This window comes from Erinaceus europaeus, chromosome 7 (assembly GCF_950295315.1).
Source record: "Erinaceus europaeus chromosome 7, mEriEur2.1, whole genome shotgun sequence".
NCBI lineage: Eukaryota > Metazoa > Chordata > Mammalia > Eulipotyphla > Erinaceidae > Erinaceus > Erinaceus europaeus.
Window position 1 is genome coordinate 6174642 of NC_080168.1, and position 16284 is coordinate 6190925.

The 16284-nt window shown below is 40.5% G+C and overlaps 1 protein-coding gene across 4 annotated transcripts in view; it reads right to left on the reverse strand.

The window, feature by feature from the left end:
* SCG2 (secretogranin II) overlaps positions 1 to 8270 on the reverse strand; it is a 43071-nt gene extending 34801 nt beyond the window's left edge. For 3 of the 4 annotated variants that reach the window (XM_060193670.1, XM_060193669.1, XM_060193668.1), the window contains exon 1: positions 7999 to 8265. The gene's annotated coding sequence lies outside the window, so the exon portion shown is untranslated. Of the gene's footprint in view, positions 1 to 7998 lie in introns of all 4 variants that reach the window. The other variant, XM_016187273.2, reaches the window with a different exon arrangement.
* Positions 8271 to 16284: the final 8014 nt, after the last annotated feature.

Sequence of the window (16284 nt, forward strand, 5' to 3'; positions counted from 1 at the left end):
ATAACCCACACTATGTCATTTATCATCCTTCATGGACCTGTATTCTCCCCACCTGCCCACCCCAGAGTCTTTTACTTTGGTGCGATATGCCAATTACATTTCAGGTTCTACTTGTGTTTTAAGCTCCTTGCTTTTAAACTTCTAGCTCCCAATGCTACAAGATAAATTCTAGATAACCTATTCAGTGTATGTATGGTAGGTACAGTATTCCTAGTGCTCTAGTTCACTGGGTTCACCAATCTGACACTTTGCAAAGCAAAAGTTTCCCATCAGGCATCTGGCTTGTGTCATGTGACTCAGGTCTAGTCAATCAGCACTAAGCACCTTCAGTCTTGATGTCCATTTCAGTAAAACAGAAAGTGCTAGAGGCTTTTAAGTGTATAGAGTCCTGAGGCCTGGTGGCATGTGTCTTTCCGAAAAGATGTCAAAGATGCTAGCTACACAAGTGATATTCAGAAGTGATTTTCTAAGCTTCTCTACTTTTTCACATCTGCCAAGTCTGCCTCTGTAACCTCCCATAATTCCAAGGAGCTGCCTTCCTTTAAGGGCTCCATCAGCTCACCAAGCTTAGTATGCTCAGATCTACAGGGATGCAGAGGTCACATAGGCTCCTGAGCTGAATATGGGCCCCAGATCACATCAAATTGATGGGGTTTACAGTCAACAATATTTATACACCTTTCCCATATTTGGGAGCTACTGTCTTCCCTGATCCAGCTTTCTGGTCCTTTTTCCAGCCATGACATCATCTCCCCAGACAATAATTTGGATCCACCTGCATATCAGATTTCAGGCTCGGGGGGGAAAAAAAAAAAAAGAAAAAACTAGTATAGCCATAGGCCCTTTGGAATATAACTAAAATATGTATTGTTGGAAGCCAAATGGAAACTGTGTAGTCACGTATCCATTTCACCAATATGGGTTTCTTTAGACAACCATCCATCTGGGTGCTAAGAGAGTTCAGTCTCTCTGCTGTGTTTCTTCATCACATCCTGTTCATCCTACTTCATCACATTACTGCTCCTATAACCCTCCACCTGATTCTCTCCCAGCCCAGATCACCCCACTCAATTGTCTAAAAAAAAAAAAAAAAAAGAGTCTTTAGCTATAAAACCTCAGACTCAATTCCAGTAGCACATGGTAGTTTTTCTGAAATGCCCCTAAACCTCTTCTTGTGGTCCCCAGAGGAAATGCCACCACAGCATAGGGAATGTAATCAGGGACCACCAGGATTTCTGTAGGTGCTCAAATGACACATTCTCCAACTGACTTGAGACTAATTCTGTCCTTCCCCACACTGCTTTTCCAGCATAGCTGAATATTTTTTCAGCTACATTTAAGCAGTCAGTACCACACGTTGATGCCAGTCTTTCAGCAAGTAACTGAGCTTTGAGAATGAGACTTTACATTCCAATTACTTTTTAGGCCAATTGTTGGGCTTTCCTAAGGTACTGGTAGACCTAAGACTTTTGTTTATTGCCTCCCCCAGATTTCTAAATTATGAGGTTGCACTAAAATGCTTCCGACCTTCCCACATATTTTTTTCCCTCTTGGATTTACAGTTCTCCAACTCCTCTCGATTCCCAGAAACACCATCTCCAGCAGGCAGATTAAGCAGACTTAATTAAGGATATTTGTCTACAAGCTTTAAGTAAGTTTTCCTAATTGCAACAGTTTCACATCACTTTTGTTCATGTTGATAAGTTATTTAAACACCATGAATAATTCAAAGTCGGGTTTTGAATTGTTAATCAGAATAATGATGGCAGTAGCTCAACACTCTAGCGATTTGACTTGCCATGGGTTTCAAAACACCCTGGAACCATCTCCTTCAATAACTCGAGGCTCTGCTCTCAGAACTAAAATAGAAATACCCAAATATTGAGCAGAATCCAAAACAGAAGACTTGCTGCTCCTCCGGGGTGACCTTTCCCAAGCAGCCTTCCCCCCAACAGTTTGTGCTAATGATTTTAGATGCAGTGAGACCTATCATTTCATGAGTGCATTTTGAAACCGCATATATTTTTTTACATTCTCCCTCAGTATGATTCAATCCTCTCAATTAGTTGCACAACACTAAAAGACTATGGAAAAGCCCCATTCTGCCAAGGCCTGTTAAGCAGACAGAATTATTAACAGGTGTACCATCTGAGAACAGTAAAGATTTTTCTCTTCATACTATATATATATTTTTTCAACCAGCTATTATATCACTGAGGCTTGGTGCAATGCACAGCTACACCATTCCTATCAACTATTTTTCCTGCTCTCTCTCTCTCTCTCTTTCTTCTTTTGCCTCCAGGGTTATCTATGGGCTCCGTGCCTACACTATGAATCCACTGCACCTGGAAGCCATCATATTTTCCATTGTTGTTGTTACTCTTGTCGTTGCTGCTATTGTTATTGTTGGATAGGACAGAAAGAAACTGAGAAAGGAGGGGAAGACAGAGATAGACACCTCCAGACCTGCTTAACTGCTTGTGAAAGAATTCTCCTTCGGGTGGGGAGTTGAGGACTCGAACCAGGATACTTACTCAGGTCCTTGCACTTCACACAATGGGTGTGCTTAACTCGGTGCGCTACCATCTCTCCTCTCTCTCTTTCTCTTTCTCTCTCTTTCTCTCCAGCACTACTCCACCACTTGTGAAACTATCCTCCTGCAGGTGGGAAATAGAGACTTGAAACCAGGTCCTTGATCATGGTAATATGTACACTGTACTAGCAGTCATACCTCATCTCTCCATGTACTGTTTATTCCTTCCTTCCTTCACCTTACTGATAGGACACTCACTTCAAATCTGTAACTCCTGTTCTCTGCTCTCAAAACCGGCCCCATCTTTCACGCCCAAGCAGACACGGTTATGTCTACTTAGAAGTCCCATTGTTCCATCACACTTGCCAGTTCTCCGCAGCTGGACTTCTTTCCTGGACGGAGAGCTACATAGTAGTTAAACGCACATCAGTGGAGCCTTTCTCCCCAAGTATAACTCCCAGGTGTAAATACTATCCTGACACGCACTCCATAATCTCTGTATGTTTCTAAGTTTCTCTGTGCTTGAGATGTGTTAAAGGAATACAATATAACTCAATAAAAAGTGATGTTATTAACAAATTACTATTAACAAATAGGGTTGTCTTGAGAATAAACTGAATTCAAATTTTTTTAACTTTTTTTATATTTATTGTATTTATTCCCTTTTGTTGCCCTTGTTGTTTTATTGTTGTAGTTATTATTGTTGTTGTCGTTGTTGGATAGGACAGAGAGAAATGGAGAGAGGAGGGGAAGACAGACAGGAGGAGAGAAAGATAGACACCTGCAGACCTGCTTCACTGCCTGTGAAGCGACTCCCCTGCAGGTGGGGAGCCGGGGTTCGAACCGGGATCCTTATGCCGGTCCTTGTGCTTTGCGCCACCTGCGCTTAACCTGCTGCGCTACAGCCCGACTCCCTGAATTCAAATTTTTAAAACAGACCAATTCTTGGTACACAGTGCATATTCTAAATGTCTGTTAAATAATCCTACTCTTTGGTCCCTATGTATTAAACATTTATCCATGCTTTATATCTTACTGCCTTTCAGCCACCAAGTTGTAGATGTAAATTCGTCCTGAACTCCTTGGGCAGGGGACCTCCTCGCCCACTTGTCCCAGAATCCTACCTCTCCAGAGACCTACCTTACTAGGGAAAGACAGAGATATGCTGGGGGTATGAATAGACTGGCCAACATCCATGTCCAATGGGAAAGCAATTACAGAAGCCAGAAGTCCTTCTGCACCACAAAAAGAATTTGGGTCTGTACTCATTGTTGTTCTCTGATCCTTAATTGACAGTATATGACTATCCCTTGGCCATGCCCCTGGTCATGAACAGGGTTCTGATCATAGGCTGGTACAATACACCAAAGCCTGGTTTAACAAGAGGGGATTTAGTTCACCAAAAAAGTTACTAATGACCCTGGGTCCATACTCCCAGAGGGATAAAGAATAGGAAAGCTATCAGGGGAGGGGATACAGGTTCTGGTGGCGGGAATTGTGTGGAGTTGTACCCCTCTTATCCTATGGTTTTTGTCAGTGTTTCCTTTTTTTATAAATAATTTTTTTTTTAAGTCACTGCAGTTAGATCTGTGCAAAGAAGAGAGTTTTCTACATGGGATCATCAAATTAACCTCTGTTAATCGTTCAGCTCCAGGGAATTTCAACATCCTAGACCTGAAATTCAGCACTAAGCAGGTGACTGCTCCACCGTAGCTTCACAGATGTGTTTCTTTTCTGACACAAAGCATAAATCTATACATTCAGTTTGGTGCTAAAACAGGAATGAGGAGAAAACTTAAACCTCACAATTCACCATGTCACCAAGGCCTATTTGTCACTGTGACTTATCCTGACAGGCATCTCGTAGTTTGACAGAAGTGAACAAGATACCTGAAGGGTGACTGACACTTGGTTTATTTCCATTAATTCATGATGTAGGAGAAATAAAAAATTTAACAACCATAAATTACTCAGGTGACATTTTATGTGTTTTGAACATTTCAGTAGACTAACAGTGAATAGAATGTCCTGTTTCAGGACACTTCATCTAAAACACTCTATCTGTCCTGTAAAGAAAAACAATCATTGGTGAAAATATTATTTTTGCAAAGTCAAAAAGAGATCAAGTCAAACCATTGCTGGTGAGTGTGTAAGCCCTAGTGACTCAACTTTCTCTTCTGTTCTACTTCAGAAAGAATTTCTAGAATGACTGGCTACAAAGGTATATACATGAAAAACACTAAACTCTTAAATAGAAGGGTAGAAGTACTCCCAGAAGGAATCTTGGCAAACACAATGTCCTTTCAAATAATACTAATCAATGAAGCAACATAGTTCAGCCATACATTTATCAGTCTTTAAACAACATTGACTCGTGAATGCTCCTAAGATAGATAGATATAAATATATTGAATGCAGACATTTCATATATATATATATATATATATCACTAGAAATATGATACTTAAATAAAAACAAATAAGCACATGTTGTGACTGAGGACGTAGTTCAGCTAGCAGAGTGCAGGACTTGCATTCCTGAAGCACCCAGATCAATCCCAAGCACTACATGTACTAAGATAGTTCTCTGTCTCTCTCATCTCTCTCTCCCCCTCCCTCTCTCCTCTTTTATCCCCTCTGTTATCCCCTCTCTCCCTCACTCTCAATCCTATCATATACAAAATCAATATTTGTTTAAAGAGTAAGCATTGTAAACTATTAGTCAAGTTTTTAATTGATGAGTAAATCAAGAATATATTAAAACGGGCTCAAAGGGGATTAGTCTGTTCAGAGAAAGCTGAAATTAATTTTCTAAAAATTGCAAAGCTGGTAAGTATTCTAGGTGATAAATGGTAACCATTAGGATGGCCAGTTTTATAGATAGTAATTATGTGTTTCACTCTCAAACATCATTAGCATTGTTTTTATTTTTCTACAAGGTAATATATTTGCATATTTTAACACCTTTTTAAATATTTATTTATTCCCTTTTGTTGCCCTTGTTTTATTGTTGTAGTTATTGTTGTTGTTATTGCTGTCATTGTTGTAGGATAGGACAGAGAGAAATGGAGAGAGGAGGGGAAGACAGAGAGGGGGAGAGAAAGACAGACACCTGCAGACCTGCTTCACCACTTGTGAAGCGACTCCCCTGCAGGTGGGGAGCCGAGGGCTCAAACCAAGATCCATACGCCAGTCCTTGCACTTTGCACCACCTGCACTTAACCATATTTGCATCTTTAAGGAGTTATGAAATTGCTTAATCAATAAAAAAAGAAGAGGGGGAAGAAGGAAGAAGAGGAGGAAGAAGAAGAGGAGGAGGAGGAAGAGGAGCAGAAGGAGAAGAAGCCCAGCAAAGGTATAAAATCAGGGAAATCAGTCAATCCATAGGATGGGCCTATCAGAAGCATGCAGCACTGGCCTGAGAGAGCACCTAACAAACTAGCAAAACATCATAGACTCAGTTCTGGAGACTGTGAGGTCCAAGTTTGTGGTGCCTTCAAAGTAAGTTTCAGGAGTCGAGCGGTAGCGCAGCAGATTAAGCGCACGTGGCACAAAGCACAAAGACCGGCATAAGGCTCCCCACCTGCAGGGGAGTCACTTCACAAGCGGTGAAGCAGGTCTGCAGGTGTCTCTCTTTCTCTCCCTCTCTCTGTCTTCCCCACCTCTCTCCATTTCTCTCTGTCCTATCCAACAACGATGACATCAATAATAACTACAACGACAAAACAACAAGGATGACAAAAGGGAATAAATAAATAAATAAATATTTTAAAAAGTAACTTTCATGCTGGGGTCTCTTGTTCAAATAGCTATCACCTTACTATGTGCTCACTGAACCATCTTTGAGAGAGATAGTGCAATCAATTTTCAGGCGCTCTTATAAAAGCACTAACTCCATCATGAAGGCCCTATCCTCATGACTTCATCGAACTATAGTTACCTCATAAAAGCCCCATCTCCAAATACCTTCATATTCTGAACTAAGATGTCAACCTATGAAGGGGGAGGGAGAGCAGAGAAAGAAAACAAACAAACAAAAAAAAGCATTCAATCTCTAACAAATGTTGTTTGTTTATTTCCGAGTTTTGGATAGCTTTCTTAACTCTAAACACTTCAGTATGGCAAGTGTGAAAACACTCTGTTCCACTTCAAATGTGAGAAAAAGGAAATAAGTGGGTTTTTAAAAAAATTTTTTTTGGAAGGGGACTCTTTGGAGGGAGGTAATCTGAGCAAACATAAGAGAACTAAGTAAAAAAAAAACCAGAAAGCAATGAGAGATGGTATGAGAGGAGACAAAAGCAGAGGGAGGTTCACTTCCTGGTCAGCTGGTATGTCCTGAGTTTCCCGACCTTTTACCTGAATGACTCAGAAAATGAATAGTGTTAAGAATGTGAGGGAGTTGGGTGGTTAGCGCAGCGTGTTTGTTAAGCGCACATGGCACAAAGCGCAAGGACCAGCAGAAGGATCCTGGTTCGAGCCCCCAGCTCCCCACCTGCAGGGGAGTCGCTTCACAGGCGGTGAAGCAGGTCTGCAGGTGTCTGTCTTTCTCTCCCCCTCTCTGTCTTCCCCTCCTCTCTCCATTTCTCTCTGTCCTATCCAACAGTAAGAATAACTACAACAATAAAACAACAAGGGCAACAAAAGGGAATGAATAAATAAATAAATAAATAAATAAGAATGTGAGAGTCAGTATCTGCTGAATACCTCCTGTGTGTCAGTCACTTCAGAAATAGTGTCTTAAGTACATGCAATCACTCTACTGGCCGTTATTTCCATTACATGGAAGTACTTGCTCATGGAAGTTTGGTAAATTTCTCAAGGTCACTGCTAGCAAATTAATAAAATTGAGATTGAGTCTAGTTTCTCGTACTCTGCCTCAGTAAATTCAGTCTGCAAGTATAGACTTCAGCCCCTGACTCAATTGGAGAGCAGGCATGTGTAGGGTGTTAGCACAATACCTTTTATTCACTCCAGAGCTGCTTTTACATAAAGAAAACAGATTTCCTCTGATATACAAAAATAGAAAGTTTCTGTAAAAATCCCGGTTCAAGCCCTCAGCTCCCCATGCGCAAGGGGGTAGCTTCACAGGCAGTGAAGCAGGTCTGCAGGTGTCTATCTTTCTCTCCCCCTCTCTGTTTTTCCCTCCTCTCTCCATTTCTCTCTGTCCTATCCAGCAACAACGACAGCAACAACAACAACAAGAAACAACAATAGCAACAAAAGGGGGAAAAAATAGACATCAGAAGCAGAGGATTTGTAGTGCAGGCACCAAGCCCCAGCAATAACCCTGGAGGTTAAAAAAAAAAAATAGAAAGTTCCTATAATTTTTTAAGGATTTTTTTATGGGGGGGATCTGAGGATGCTGTGGACATTTTTGTAAGAATTCCCAGATTTAATATATATATCACAAAAGGGGCCCTTCTACTTTTGGATCAACAGGGAAAGCTAGTGGCATCTAATACATACCAGGTGCCTGGATGCTAGTGGCCAAGATGGGGAGGAGAAGAGATCATCTCTGTTGGTGGTGGAGAACTCTGCCGCCTCAGAAGTGGTGGTGTGATACGCCTTGAAGACATCCAAGCAGAGATGTCAAAGAAGCAGTAGAGCGAAGAGGGCTGGAGATATCAGTGTGCGAGTGAGTCATCAGCAGACAGAAGTTATTTAATGGGATAAGCAGATTCATGCCTCCAGAAGAAAACTCCCTCTGCAAGAAAGATCACCAGAAGAACAACCAGGCCTAGACTCAGGGGCATGGCTGTGCAAGTTGTTAAACTATTAAAATACTCTGTACCATCTGATGAATGGTCGTGGCCTGAGGTTCCCCAAAGGCTTTTTATCTTCCCACACCATCCCCACTGCTAACTAAGTCTAGCTTCTCAAAGAAATGAAAATTCAGATTGATCCCTGGTCATGTGTGCCGTGCCACTTAGATTATTTCCAGTACCACCTCTGACTCATAACTAATTTATCGTGAGCTCTTACCCTTTACCAGACACAATGGTCAGTTTCTCGTCTCATTGCCTCATTTGGTACTCAAAACTACCCTTTGTGGTAAATGTCAAAAGCATCCCCAGTGCACTGTTGAGAAAAGTCAGACTCAGAGAGCTCACATAGTAAGTGCTGGAGTCAGAATCTAAGCCCTGTTAACTGAGAGGAAAGAAAAAAAAAAAAAGAACATATTTAGACTTTTTTTTTTTTTTACCTCCAGGGTTATCGCTGGGGCTCAGTGCCTGCACCACAAATCCACTGCTCCTGGAGGCTATTTTTTCCCCTTTTGTTGCCCTTGTTGTTTTATTGTTGGTGTGGTTATTATTATTTCTGTCATTGTTGTTGGATAGGACAGAAAGAAATGGAAAGAGGAGGGGAAGACAGAGGAGGGAAAGAAAGACACCTGCAGACCTGCTTCATTGCTCGTGAAGTGACCTCCCCCGCCCGCAGATGGGTATATTAACTTTTAAAAGTGGTTTTTTTGTTTGTTTGTTCATTTGTTTTTGCCTGAGCCTGAAATCTAATATGCAGGTGAATCCTAATTATTGTCTGGGTAGATGATGTCATGGCTGGGAAAAGGATCAGAAAGCTGGATCAGGGAAGAGAGTAGCTCTCTAATATGGGAAAGGTGTATAAATATTGTTGACTGTAAACCCCATCGATTTGATGTGATCTGGGGCCCATATCCAGCTTAGGAGCCTGTGTGACCTCTGCATCCCTGTAGATCTGAGCTCACATTCTGTGGTCATGAGTAGGAACATTCCAAGCTGCCCCAGTATCCCATCTTCCTCAGGTGTAGCATAGAGTATGTTGTCCATCCTCCCTTTGGGAGGATGGGGAACATTCTATACTGTTGTTGATCCAAGTTGAGGGCAAGGTTTCCTATGAGAAATGAAACATTTTATCCATCCTTCAGATTAAATGGAGAAGAGATATGTTGCCAGTACAAAAATGACTGCTTAAAAACAACAGCAGTAGGAGCAGTGAAGCAGGTCTTGTCTTTTTCAGTGAAGCAGTTATCTTTCTTTCTCTCAACCTCTCTCTGTCCTATCTAATAAAAAACTTAAAAAGAAAAGTAAAAACTGAAAAAATGGCCACCAGACCTGGTGGATTCATAGTGCTGGTACCGAGCCCCAACCATCACCCTGGTGGCATAAAATTAATAATAACAATAATAATAATAATGAAGAAGGAGGAGTAAATAATAAAAATAAATTTCTATGCATGTACAAACTATTGTATTTTACTGTTGAATGTAAACTATTAATCCCCTATAAAGGAATTTAAAAAATAAAAATAAATTTAAAAAACAGCAACAAAACAAAACTCGAACCATGGGAATTAGGTTAGGGAGAAATTAGAACACAGATGTTCAGGAGTGATCATCAGAAAATTCATTTGTCTCCAGCAAATATTCTAGCTATAGACTCTTTCTCCACATCATAGTTAAGTGTGGAAGGTGGTATTCAGTGTCAGTTATTTCTTCATCCACTCTTGCCAGCAGATCGGTGATTCTATGGAGCAAACTAGTAAAAATAAAATCCAGAGGTTTGTTTTTTAAAGTTTGGTATGTGATTCACTTACATCAGACTCTCCTGGGGACACTTGTCATAGTTCTTGAATATTATCATTTGCACATTTGTGATTACTGACTGGCTGTGTCTTCCCATAAGATTATAGTTTTACATGGGAGCAGCTATTATTTTCCTCACCTCTGCATTTATAACCTCTGGAATAGAATCTGAAGAGATTAGATATTTAATAAGTATTTGTACAATGAGTGAAACCAACCAGACCAGTAAGCATTCTCTAAAGGTATGTATAAACAATAATTTAAAACATCTTTGTTGGCATGTTAAATGCTGGGAAGGTGTCCTTTACATAAATATATTAGGATAAGAGGAGCCAGGTGGTGGTGCACTAGGTTAAGCACACATAACACTATTCTAAAGGATCTAGGTTCAAGCCCCCACTCCCCAGCTTTAGGGAGAAAGTTTCACAGGAGGTGAAGCAGATCTGCAGGTGTCTCTCTTTCTCTTTCCCTCTCTGTCTCCCCCGCTCTTTTAATTTCTCTCTTTTTTGTCAAATAAAAATAAAATAGCAGAAAAAAATTTTTTTAAAAAGATGCCCCTCCAAGAGCAGTGGATAAAAGCCCCATCGATAAGCCTGGTGACAAATAGATAAATAAATAAACAAACGTGTGTGTGTGTGTGTCTGTCTGTCTGTCTGTCTGTCTGTCTGTCTCAGCGTAAGAATGCAAAGGATATTATACTAAACTATACACAGCTTATGGACACAACTGGATGTTTTGTTTTCAGTCAAGATTTAATATAAAATCTTGACAACATTTTCTGATCCCAGACTTCCTGATACTTGCTATTAGAAATCCTACTAATTGCAGGGGTCAGACCAGCGTAAGGATCCCTGTTCAAGCACTTGGCTCCCCAAATGCAGGGAGGTTGTTTCACAAGCAGTGAAGCAGGTCTGCAGGTGTCTCTCTTTCTTTCCCCATCTCTGTCTTCCCCTCCTCTCTCAGCTATGGCAACAATAACAGCTACAACAAGCACAACAACAAGGGCAACAAAATGGGAAAGATGGCCTCCAGGAGCAGTGGATTCGTAGTGCAGGCACTGAGCCCCAGCAATAACCCGGGAGGAAAAAAAAAAAAAAGAAAGAAAGGAAGGAAGGAAGGAAGGAAGGAAGGAAGGAAGGAAGGAAGGAAAGAAGGAAGAAATCCTGCTGATTGCTACCTCTACCTCTATGCTTGTTAAATATATGTTTGTCTGTCTGCTAGGTACATTCTTTTTGACTGAAAATACCATGCACCCTTATTTTCAGGCTATGTCCCTCACTATAAAACCCTGTTCTGGGGCGTGGTCTGGAACATATCAGACATTACTGCCCACAGGCAGATAGTGGTACTGCACACATGCAGTTCTCCATAACTCTGATGTCTGGCTTCTGCCCTGAGGGTCTGGAGATTGTGCATGGGATAACTGGAATATACTTAGTATCTTACGGCATCAAAGGAAGGTATCTGACATAATGACATTCAGGCAATGGCAGATTTAAATACCCCCTACCTACATTTCTGATGTTTTCCACCACTATGTTCTGACCTTTTGATACTGATGTTTAACCACCTGTTATTTGTGCTTTGACATTTACCCTGATGTACATTTTACTTAAAAACATCTTTGATCTCCCTTACTTCTTTGTGAGCTAATGCCTAAGTTTTCAACAAATACTCTGGGAGACAGTTAAGATTGTGACTCACACTTGACGCCGTCCCAGCTCAGGTTGCCTTGTGTGTGTCCCTCCAGGTCTCTGCAGGCCATGGGTATCTGACAGAAGTGAATTTCTCTCAACCCTGAGACATATTGATTCACAGGGCCCTGGCATCTGGTTGGGTTCTCCACCCCAAGGATCAGCCATACTAAAATATAGTACATCAGGTAATGGGAAAGATTACATGCGTAAAAATCAGTTTAAAGACAATATAAGGTGGGTTCCACATTTTTGCCTTTGTAAACGCCATGCAGAAGTTAGAAAACTACTGTTCATTTTAGAACTGCTTCCATCCACAAAGTTGGTGATCAGAGTAGGGCATGGGATTCAATCATTATTAAAATACATTTCTGTTAGAACCTAATGAGCTTCAGAACTCTTTAGAATGGTGGAATCTCTCATCTTTTTGTTTTCCCAATCTCATGATAGTTCATCAGTTTAATGAAGTCTTCTGAGTTGAGTCTTTTCTTGAATTCATGACCCTGCCTGGAAGAGAGTCCGAGTAACGTCAAGTTTTTTTAGTTTCACAACTTCTATAAACAAAAGGAGAAGGGGCCGGGTGATGGCACACCTGGTTGAACACATGTTACAAAGACGAGGCTTCAAGCCCCCAGTCCCTACCTGCTGGGGGAAAGTTTCACAAGTGGTGAAGCAGGGCTGCAGGAGTCTCTCTGTCTCTCTCCTTCTATATCACCCCCTTCCCTCTTGACTTCTGGCTGTCTCTATCCAATAAATAAATAAATAAATAAATAAATAAATAAAGAGAATAAAAACATTTTTAATATTTATTTTCCCTTTTGTTGCCCTTGTTTTTTATTGTTGTAGTAGTTATTGTTGTTATTGATGTTGTTGTTAGATAGGAGAGAGAGAAATGGAGAGAGGAGGGGAAGACAGAGCGGGGGAGAGAAAGATAGACACCTGCAGACCTGCTTCACCGCCTGTGAAGTGACTCCCCTGCAGGTGGGGAGCCGGGGCCTCAAACCGGGATCCTTGCGGGTCCTTGTGCTTTACACCACGTGCACTTAACCTGCTGCGCTGCCGCCCGACTCCCAATAAAAAACCTTTTTTAAAGAAGATGTCTTTCAAAAAAAAAAAAAAACAGGAGAATAAAAATGCAGAGCGATATCTACTGTAACTAGGACTCCTTCCAACTAGTTATTTCAGCTAAAATAATAACTTACTCAAATACAAATTCATGAATCTAGTTTATCACTCTACACACCTGTGAAAAAAAAATAAGAAGTGGATCTTATTAAATTATTTTTAGTATTACTGTGTCTGTTGAATCATTTTTACCACAACTACAATACAGTAGCAAAAATCACTATTTAAAGTGGCTTCAATGCCTTTCTCTCCAGTGCTTGTTCTCTTTCAATAACTGAAAACAAAATGGGATTCGACATCCAGAAAGGAAAAATGACATAAGTGGAGAGAAAGGTAACTGAGCTAAGTATTTGTGAAAGGTGGGTTCTTGAATCTTAGAGTGAATTCCAATGTCAAAATGTTCTGGGATTGTTTGTGCCTGTGGTAATGAAAACATCTGCTTGATCTCTCAGTCACATTACAGAGAATTAAGCAGAGGAAACCCTTAAGAACTTATATATTAAAAAAAAAAATTCTTGCTCGACATTCTTTGACTTTGTTACTTTTTGAGTCAAGTTAGTTCATCAAGACTGGCCAGGTAAAAATGATGATGGGATTTGACTAAGGTTTCTTTTGCATCTCACTAAGGAAAGAGCAATCAAGTCTTGCAAAATCTCTGTCTACGATGCTGGGACGATTGCAGAGTGAGTTGATTGAGCTCTTGGTTCTCTCTCTCTCTCTCTCTCTCTCATAAAACTCAGTGAACACAACAGCCCAATCAACTTGAAGAAAGAATCAGAGTTGCACAGAACTTTGAACTTACGGTTATAACTTCTTTTTCGGTCCAGTTGGCATAGAGTTGGGGAAAGATATGCCAGCAAGGGGTTATGGATCGGCCTGTCAAAACCCATGTTCAGCGGGGAAGCAGTTACAGAAGGTAGACCTTCCACCTTCTGCATCCTATAATGACCCTGGTTCCATGCTCCCAGAGGGTTAAAGAACAGGAAAGCTATCAGGGGAGGGGATGGGATACAGAGTTCTGGTGGTGGGAATTGTGTGGAGTTGTAACCCTCTTATCCTATGGTCTTGTCAGTTAGTTTTATAACTAAAAACTTAGAAAAAGATATGGCAGCAAATTAGTACTCATGAGTCTATTACTCATACACCATATTATTACTCTATACACCAGTGATTTTAATTTAATTTTATAACTTTCAAAAGATTAAATAAGGTACTTGTTATATGGTCAACAATTTGACTGATCTGAGTATTAAAATTTTTAGAATTCCAACCCAATCCTTTTCCTACTAAATAACAGCATAATAAAGTAAAAATGAAGTACAGAAAAAAATAATAGAGTACAGAAACTATTACCAAATCCATTGTACAACTCACTAGTAATTAAACTAATTGAAAATATGTATTCTCTTGATATTCAGATTTTTTTGCAATATGTAAGCTTGATCTCTGTTATTTCAATGTTGCTTTTTATTTCAAAATAAAAATCCCTTGTAAAGTATATAGAAACTAAAACACAGTAAAAGGTACAATCAAGATGTTAAAATTAATGATTTGTGCCTTCTTGTATATGAGTAGAAATTCAGGTTAAAAATTATAATATGAAAAACAAAAAAAAATCAAATGACACCCTTTATGCATTTTGCAAATGTGGTTTGTAAAAGAAATTCTGGTTGAGTTCAACTATACTTCCTGTCTTATAGCTGGGTGAAGAAACAGAGTAACAAAGAAGTAAAAGAAAAAATGTGTGCAAAACCTAACAAGGAAAATGTATCAGAACAGCTTTTACCCTAGGTGATCTATCTCTGAAAGAGCCCACTGTATCAACCTGAAGTAGTCACAGCAGGCTACTTCCATAACAGAACACCTTGAAATGCCACACTGTTCATTTCCAATTTGATTTTCTTGCTGCACATTCAGCACTACTCAGATTTTGGGTGCTGTAAGCCTGAACATGGGAGCAATTTTATTTGTTCCTCTTACCTCAAGTCAAATTTTCAGTTACTGTCTAGAGCGGGCCAAAGGCTAGTCAGTTGTTTGCAAACTACTCTTGCTGCCTTAACTAGACAGCCTTTTAAGTTCCAGCCACTGTGTGTTTACTTTAAAACATTTGGGTAACCCTGTTAGGTTTTGGGGATCTTCCCCAAGCCAGAAACAAAGGCAACAAATCTTCTTCACCTAATAGGTTGACAGAAAGAATTAGTTCTACAATTTTTTATAAGTAAATAAACCTCTTTCTGATGTAAAGCAATAAGTCTCATGCACAGTTCATTCCTTTTTAAAGCCACATGAAAAAAGAAAGAGAGAAAGAAAGAAAGAGAAGGAAGAAAGGAAGGAAGGAAGGAAGGAAGGAAGGAAGGAAGGAAGGAAGGAAGGAAGGAAGGAAGGAAGGAAACTGAGTCGGGCGGTAGCACAGCAGGTTAAGCACTGGCAGCACTAAGCGCAAGGACCAACCTAAGGATCCTGGTTCGAGCCCCCCGGCTCCCCACGGCAGGCAAGTCGCTTCACAGGTGGTGAAGCAGGTCTGCAGGTGTCTGTCTTTCTCTCCCCCTCTCTGTCTTCCCTCCTCTTTCGATTTCTCTGTCCTATCCAACAACGACAACATCAATAACAATAACTACAACAACAATAAAAAACAAGGGCAACAAAAGGGAAAATAAATAAATATAATAAAAGAAAAGAAAAAAGAAAGAAAGAATTCATTGACTTACACAAAGAAATAGTCTTAAGGTTTCAAGGGCTTCTTAATTCAGGGCTCTGAGCATGTTGCTAAGGTCTGCCTTTCTGTTTTACAGTCCTTGGGCTTTCCTGATAATGCGAAAACACTTCCCAGAATTGAATTCCCATGGCCCTGGTCTGCCTAGAGTCTTATGACCTGCTTAGACTAAGCACTGGGGACGGGGAGAGCACCATATAAAAAACAAAAATACTAGGATGTAAATTCTCAAGAAGCTTTCCCCCTACTCTAACCCCATTCTTGCTGTAGTTCACCGCATGTGTACAAGACCCTGGAATCGGGTTCATTGGACAGTGACTACGAGTAGGAATCAAAATTACATAAGAGATGATGGGTTTGTTTCTTGCAAAAGCTGCCTCTCTGAACAGCATTGGTATAGGGTTGGGCGGTGGCACATCTTGTTAAGCACACATAGTATGGAGCATAAGGACCAGCACAAGGATCTGGGTTCAGCTTGCGGGGGGATGCTTCACAAGGAGAGAGACAAAGCTTGTCTGCAGGTATCTCTCTTTCTCCCTATCTCCCACCTCCACTCTCGATTTCTCTGTGTCCCATCCAATAAAAAAGAAAATAATGGTCTCCAGGAGCAGTGAATTCTTAGTGCCGGCACTAAGCCCAAGCGATAATGCTGGAGGCTA